Source organism: Chiloscyllium plagiosum, unplaced genomic scaffold (genome assembly GCF_037043375.1).
Source record: "Chiloscyllium plagiosum isolate Xiang-an unplaced genomic scaffold, Cpla_swu_hap1 HiC_scaffold_7, whole genome shotgun sequence".
Classification (NCBI taxonomy): Eukaryota; Metazoa; Chordata; class Chondrichthyes; order Orectolobiformes; family Hemiscylliidae; genus Chiloscyllium; species Chiloscyllium plagiosum.
In genome coordinates, this window is record NW_028270145.1 from 88,316,697 (window position 1) to 88,325,612 (window position 8,916).

Consider the following 8,916-nt stretch of genomic DNA (forward strand, 5'->3'; position numbering starts at 1 on the left):
ACATTATCAAATTTATAACAGTTATTGAGGGAACCTTTTGCTATTTGTGAGTATAGGCCTGAGATTCTATCGAATGTTTTAAAAGCACACAGCGTTAGTCAGATAATTAGTGGATGAGGAGCTGAGAAACTATACTTTGAAACTTCGTTAGTTGTGTGACATATTTATAAATTGTCTGTTTTTAAAAGTGAATTATCTCTCCCCATCTCATCAGTTCAGCGATATTTAAAATAATCTTCACATTGGACTAAAATAAAAGTGAGCAGCATCAGCAGTTATTAAGCAAGATAATATATGGTCTATTATATTTCCGTGATGTAAGACAGTGTATGAACATGTCATCAGTCATGGCAGTATATCTTAATTGATTATAAATAGCATGACAATTTATGAAACTTCTGTCCCCGCACTCTCTGTCACTTAGATCAAGAGTTTCAAGATTTTCTTCTAACGTATTGCATTTGATCTGGTGGCATAACTTTGTCATTCTGACATGTTAAGGGAAAGAAAAAAGGAACAGTTGGCTTGGTGATTATTATGTACAAAGTAGGCAGTTTTGTAAATTAATCTAAAGGGAGTAACTATCACCCAAAAGCACTTAAACTGACCTGGATGCAAAAAAAATGTGTTGGAAGAACACAAGGCCCATTGTGGTGACACTCTCTTTATTAAAGTATATCTTGGGAACAACATCAACACTCAGGATTAATGCAAAATTACTTCCATCTCAACTGCCATGTTTATCCTTCTCTGTCTCTATCATTAATGCCTTGCTTGAAGAAAAGTTCCCCTTAATTCAGTCCTAATCAGTGGCTAAAAATTAAAAAATATATTGTACTTGAAGTGATGAATTTCCAGTGGAAATGATAAATTTGAAAAGTAGGTCAGTGAGCAGCATTCACAGGCCCACCAGGAGTTAAATTCTTGAAGTTGCATTTTTGTGGAATTTGCCAAATGATGAGATTTCAGTGAATGTTACAAATCTAATTATAATATTACAGCATAGGAGATTTACATTAGTTGGAAAACTAACTAATGAATCTCTAGTTTGTGAAATTTAAATATTGCTCTAATAAAAAGTTTGCTGTATTCCTCATAAATTCAATGCATTTGTGAAGGGAAAAAAAGGCACTGCTTGCTTGAATTCCTTTAAGTATGAAAAGCTGTGCTTAAAAGAAAAACGTCAGCGTTCACTGTATGACAGTAACTCATATTCAGTCTGCTTTTATTTAAAGGCCATGTGCTACCCCATATTTTTGGTATACAACTTAAAAAAATCAAAATGCACTTATGTTAATGTTTCAATAAATTCAAATTCTGAATTAAAACTTTTGAATACATAAGTATTGAAACAGCTGCCTTTATATGATGGAGGACGCAAATATGTACCTCTACAGATTGTGGTCTGTCTGTCATCGGACTGAATAATTCCTATGTCTACTACTTTTATACCACCAGAGAAATCTGTCCACCATTAGTCTGCTCAGAGTTTAGTCACAATCATTAATGTCTGGAATGTTATGTTATTATTAGGTTACCAGGTGTTGGATTCACACCACTGCAAGACTGTTAGTGATTACACCAGAAGTGGGCTGATGCCATCACTAAGCAAAAGGACTGCTAACCCAGCACTCTTCATCTCCTTGAGGGCAATTGAGACTCTTAATAATTGAATTAAAGCTGACAAAGTATTGAAGCAAAGCACAAAAAAGGTCCTCTTAAATTGCAGCTTGTTCAGTGTTGGGAGCATTAGTGATTTGATGCTACTAACCACTAGGCCACCTTCAGTCTGAGTAGCACGTACATGTCAAAGGTCACATTTACCCAATAAATTGCCTTGTAAAGGAATTTTACCAGTCATTTACTTTAAAACATTTCACTTTAGGTTCCCTGCTGGCCCAGTGGCTAAATAAATTGTGTGATGTAATATTGAGGCATGCAGATCAGGGTGGCTCCAGTTTTTATTCCTGTTCTGTGCTGAGCTGACAAATTTCAATTGCTATAGGGAAGCAGTGAATTTCAGTCACTGGATTAGAGAGGGGATAATCAGCACAGTTCCTGTTCCTGATCACTATCATATGACTCTTGTTGGAATGTATGTGTTTGGATGCCAGGTGAGTATGGGATTAGGTTTTGCTGTGATCTTTATCATATTTGAGTGGTTTGCTTAAATTTGATTTGGAGAAACTATTGAACCCTCTATGCCTTGTACCTGTTACTTATCATTAATATTTCACAAATGTTAACGCAAACTGTGCATTAATTAACTTGGTAAATCACCTCAGAAGGTACTTTGACTTGCCAATAATGCATACTAAACAGAAGCCAACATTATTTTAGTTCCTGAAGATTAGTCTCTGGCCAAACCTTTTCATTGTTGTACGTAAAAATAGAAAAGAATCAAACAAAAATAGTGTTAATTGTGTTAACAAGCCGATGGTCAGACTCTTCACAATTTGTCATGTTGTGCACTTCACCAAAATTCAGTCAATATTATGAGTAAGGTGAAATGTAGCCAATACTTTGTGAATTTTCTGCATCTGCTATGTCAGCATCACAGACTAACATCTGTATTCCACCAAATTTTTATGAATGTGGTTAACAACGTGATAATGACCAAATAATCTGTTTGTGTGATGTTGACTGAGTGATATATATTGGTTAGGACAACAGGAGTACTTCTCCTGCTCTTATACAAATACTGCCATGGAATTATTTACATCCATCTAAACAGGAGATGGGAGCCTCAGTATAATGTATTTTCTGAAAGACAACACCTCTGATGTATTGTAAAGTTCCCTCAGTACTGCACTGGAGTGTTAGTCTTGGTCTTTTCATTTGCAAGCCCTAGATGGGACTTGAAGCCAAATCCTTGTCTTGAGATGCAAGAGGGCTAGCAAAAGATGACACATTATCACCAACTCTGAATTAATTAAGCAAAACTGATAACTTTTCATGGATACCGTAACCATTATGGCAAATTTGATTTCATTGGATCTATAATTTATAAATTTCTATGTATTCTTCCACACTACATGCCTGTTAACTTGCTACAACAGTTCCTTTATTTCTAAGGAACTAATTGACATAATATTGGATATACGATTATCTGTTCACTATTAATAGGAATATTATAAACTGTTTTTCTGTTATATGCTTACCATTTAGAAATCCTTCCCCAATATTTCAAAAGTGGTTGAGTCATGAAGGGTTAAAAATGACTTGTTTTGACTAAAACTAAATGTCTCAAGCTAAATCCAGTACTTGATTGGTCTAGTGGTACCAGCTTACAATTGACTGTGTACTTTCAATGAATGGTCAACAAGTACAAATAAGTCTTTTACCTTTTTCTGCCATTTCTGCCATAATTCATTGTATAGTTTTGTAAAATCGTTTTGATTAAAACTAGTTTGGTTGGGTCCTGAAAAATCTCTGAAATTTAATGACGCTATCGCTTTAAGAAGTGGTAATTGCACACATCCCATTGGGGTAGATTTGCCCAGATATATAATTCGATAGTTCATGAAATGTGACTTATTCACCATCGAACTGATTTATTTCAAACCTGCTTTGGTAATCTAAATCCTTCCAGAACTTTTAATAATATTGCCCTTTTAGAGAGAATAATTTATACATATCTTAGTGGGAATGAAAGTAATCCTACAGGCCTGCTGATTGCCTAACATGTTCATTGTCTGTAGTATGCCCTTTGTGATCAACAGGCACCACATGGTATTTACATGCTAAATTATGCTGATTTGACCCTTCTGAAATGATTCTGTTATTACAGATTGTTCAGGACATGACATTGATTGGGCAAAATTGAAATCAATGTGAACACTAAATTTGGCAGAATGTTAAATGAGTTGCCAATTTGCTGTCACCCAGTTTGCCCCACCGCACAAGACCAATTTAACAAAAATATTATTCATTGATAGTATGCTGGCTTGGTTGACTGGAGCAGCAGAGCAACATGGTAACTCAGTGGCTAGTACTACTGCATCACAGTGCCTGGGACCTGAGTTGGATTCTAGCCTCGAGCAACTGTCTGCACTTTCTCAATGTGTATACGTGCGTTTCCTTTGGGTGGTTTGGTTTCCTCCCCAGCCTAAAGATGTGCAGGTTAGGTGGATTGGCCACGCTAAATTGCCGATTGTGTCTAGGAATGTGCAGGCTTGGTGGATTAGCCTTGGGAAATGTCGTGTTACAGGAGTATGGTGGGGGTGGGAGGGATTGAGGATGGGTCAGAGTGGGATGGCCTTTGGAAGGGCAATGTGGACTTGATCGACTGAATGCCCTGCTTTCATACTGTAGGGATTCTATGATTTATTGCCCATCCTTAGTCACGGTTCGGGAGGGGGGAGTTTCAGATTTTAACCCAGCAACAGTGAAGGAATGGCAATGTATTTCGAAGTCAGGATGGTGTGTGGCTTGGAGGGGATCTTGCAGATGGTGGTGTTCCCATGTAACTCCTGCCTTTCTCCCTCTAGATGATGCTGAACATGAGTTTAGTGAGTCTTTGTGGGAGTGTGTCTTGTAAATGGTACACATTTCTGTTACTGAGAGTTGGCGATGGGAGAATGTTTGTGCATGTGGTGTCAATTAAGTGGGCTATTTCGTCCAGGAAGGGTGTCATGTTTTGAGTGTTGTTTGAGCCAGAATCAGAGTCAAAACGTGTAGCACTGGAAAAGCACAGCAGGCCAGGCTGCATCCGAGGAGCAGGAGAATCGACATTTCGGGCATAACTCTTGAGCCAGAATCATCCAGGCAAGCGGAGAGTATTCCATCATATTCCTGGCTCATGCCTTGTCGGTTGTGAACATCTTTCAGGAGTCAGGAAGCGAATTAATCAGTGCAAGATTTTCGCCTTTGTCCTGCTTTTATAACCATACTTTCATAGAATCCCCACAGTGTGGAAACAGGTCACTCCACCCAACAGGTCCACACCTACCCTACAAGTAGCATCCCACCCTTTCCCTGCACTCCTACACCTCCCACCTAATCCACCTAACCCACATATCCTTGGACACTATCAGTGGTTTAGTATGGCCCATCCACCAAACCTGAACATCATTGGACTGTGGGAGGAAACCGGAGCACCCAAAGAGTCACCTGAGTCAAATTGAACCCAGGTCCCTGACTCTGTGAGGCAGTAGTGCTAACCACAGAGCCACTGTGCCACCTCATATATCCCACTTATATATCTCATTCAATTCACTTTATGGTCAGTGGTAACCGCCAAGATGTTAATATTGGAGGATTCAGCAATGGTAATGCTATTGAGTGCCAAGGAGAATTAAATTTAAATTTCAACCCCTCTTTGATGAAGCTACTTTTGGTAGCCCATGCTTCCTGAAATGTCAATAATGAATGTGTCAGGTCCATTGTGTGATCTTGGTGGGGATTCAGCTAACCCACTGAGCCTTCTCAAAATGGGACTTTCTATGTTATCATTTGTTGAATCCAATTCAGATTGATTTCAGCCCAATTCCACAAACTTTACTACCTTACTTAGGTTAACCTTTTTTTTCTGTGGTGGGTGCCACTCCTTCAAGTTTTGGAGAGGCACATTCTGATACAAATAAGCTTATTCCAATCCGAAGTTCACAATGATCTTTCTTAAATCCACAGAATGTTGGATACCTTTTGTCTCTGGATCTTTTTATTTGATTATCCTAGAATTTTAAATGCATTTTGTTCATATTTTACTGAATTCTTGTTTAAACAGTTTGCATTGGGCACCCCTCCCTGAGATATAAATGCTATTGCCCTCTTATGTGATGGAGTTGGACCATTCTAATCTCATATTTCTGTCAGCCTATCTCAAAACATGACCTTTTCATTCCATGCACATTAAATTCCTGTCCATTACTTTCAACCATGTTTTATCCTCAACTGTGTTGAGCAACAATAACAACTTGCATTTGCAGCTTACCTTTCATTTCGTGAAATATCCCAAGATGCTTTGGCAGAGCCATTCCAGATAAAATTTGATGCTGAGAGTCTTGAGGGGTTATTAGGACGGTTGATTAAAAACTTGGGTCAGACTTGAGAAATGGAGTGGTGGATCAGTTTCAGAGAGATATTCCAGATTTTAGAGCAGTGTTTCCCAAACTTTCCTGGTGTGTCCTGAGCTTAGTGGCTCAGACTTTATGTGACCATTGGGAAGGTGTTTGCTTTAGTGCCTAGTGTTTAATGGGGGAGGGTTTAGCTCCTGAGTGCTGTGAGGGGAGGGAGCTGTTTTACCTTCTTATCTGATAAGGGAAAAAGTCAACATGGTGGGAATTGTTTAAATTATTGAGTTTATTTCAATGAAAACTGCCTTTTTGCAGACATTTTTTGCAGGAGCGATCTGGCTTCAAGAAAATATCAAAGGTCACATCCACCATTAGAAAAAAAGATGCTAGAATTTAAAGGATCTTGCAATTATTAGCATTCATTCCTAACTCCATAAAAACTGTTGTTGCTTTGGAGCAGAAACCCACAAATTCCCACCTCCGATACTAGCGTGGACCCAACCCACTGTTTGCTAAACTCTGATTTAGGACTGAAGCATCTGGGGAAGGGAGTGTGGAATGCATGAAGGCAAAATTCAAAAAACACAGAATTCTTAGAGGACTCAACAAGTTTAGGATCACCAAAGCTAATTAAGAGTTCAAGCTAAACACTACCATAACTTTAATTTATGAAGTCCTTGGGTCTATAAGTAAAGGCATAGAGTATACAATAAAATCAAGGAAATGACTCTTCACCTCTACAAATCATTAGTTAGCCAACATTCGGAGTATTGTGTTCATTTCTGGAAGAATGTTAAAGCCCTGGACAGAGTGCAAAGATGATTTATAAGAATGATACCAGGAATAAGAGATTTTAGGTAAAAATCAGTTTCCTCATTTCCCCTTCCTCCACTTCACCCAAGCTCCAACCTTCCAGCTCAGCACCGTCCCATGACCTGTACTACCTGCCTATCTTCCTTTCCATCTATCCAATCCACCCTCCTCTCTGACCTATCACCTTCATCCCCACCCCCATTTATCTACTGTACTCTATGCTACTTTCTCCTCACCCCCACCCCCCTCTCATTTATCTCTCCATTCTGCAGATACCCTGCCTCTATTCCTGATGAAGGGCTTTTGCCCAAAATGTTGATTTTCCTGCTCCTCGGATGCTGCCTGACCTGCTGTGCTTTTCGAGCACCACTCTAATCTAGACCCATAAGAGATTTTAGATGCAAGGAAAGATTAGGGAAATTGCCTTATTTTCCTCAGAGCACAGAGGATTACAAAGGTGACCTTATTGCGGTGTTCAAAATTAAGATCAATTTTGACAGGATAAAGAAAAATGTTGTGTTTCCACTGGTTGGTATCTTTCTGAGAGCTAGGAGTGAGTTGAGGAGAAACTTCCTTACTCAAAGAGTTGTTAGGATTTAGAAAGTGCTGCTTGGGAGAGTGCTGGAGGTGAATTCTATAAGAGGTTTCAAAGGAGAGCTGAGTATATATTTGAAAGTGATGAATTTGGAGGGCTGTCTGTCAAATAATGCATTTACCACTGTAGCTGTCTGAATTTCTTGTGAATATTCGAAAAACTATTGTAACTTAAAGAATAAGCAATATCTTAAAAACACTATTAAGTTGGTAACACATTTTATTTGGAAAAACATGAAATGATGAAAACTGGCATTTTTCCTTAAGTCTCTTTATCCTGGTTCATTTCACAATTTACTCCCATTTTTTAACGCCGTTAAAACATTTGCAAAGCCAATTGCTGCTTTAAAGAAATGACAGTTTAGAAACAAGTTGATTGTGACCATATCAGTCAGTTGGCAAACTAAGGAAATGTTTAGTATCTGATCTATATTACGTGTGATAAGTTTCTTATCTCTTCTTGTGCCTTGGCTGGGAAATGGTGTATCTGTCACACATATATCTCTAACTACTCACGTGTGACATTACACTTTCCGTCCTGTCAGATGATTAACTAGGGAAAACAGTTAAGGTGGTATGGTACTTTGTTCATGTAAGCCTATTGCCAAATACTGATGGCTGTCACAATTTCAAGTTAATTTGTAGGTACTTTCTTGTATCTTAGCAGGTTCCAGAGTGCCATGTTTGCAAGTTCTACCATGCATTTATTACTTAACCTAAAGATATGAAACACTACATGTCACCAAGAAATGGCATGGGAGAAACTGGTCATGGTGTACATGCTGCAAATTGGAAGAAAGGAACTACAGACTGGCCTCATGAGTAGAAGCCATGATCAAGGGAAGGTCAATGAATTGAGAAACCCTGAAATGAACATCAGATTGCATTAATTTGGACTATTTCACATTTGGATAATTTTACCCCCATAACAAAATGACAGTAACATGCGCTGAGGGATAAAAATGTCTCTTTCTATGTGTATAATGCTGTTTGCATATCACAACCATATGTTTTCTAAAGACAGAAGATGGCGGACAGATGTTTGACATCTGTAGCTGAGCCACAGTGATATCATTTAAATTTTCATAAACAGCAATAAATAAACTAATGTTCTGCATGGATACTGGTCCTTGCCATTCCCAACGTACAATCTTGTGTTTCAGTAATACAACAAATACCTGTTCTTCATAACTGTTTCACTGTGAAAGTTACATGCAACAGATTACTTTTCTGTTTTCATGCCTTGAATAATCAGTCACAAGGCTTGGAAGGAGGAGTGAATGAGTAGATTCGAACTCATGGCCTACGCATTTTGACTTCCTCACCCCTATGTGAGTCAGAAGTAAAAACAAAGCCAGAAAAGGTCAAAAAGATCCTGATAAGGAGGGAGGGGTATTGAAGAAATTTACCCTGGGCTGTTTCACACCATCTTAAACATCTGGAATCAGGAGGTGGCAAAGAGCATATGGATACTGAAACAAGAAAGGGAAAG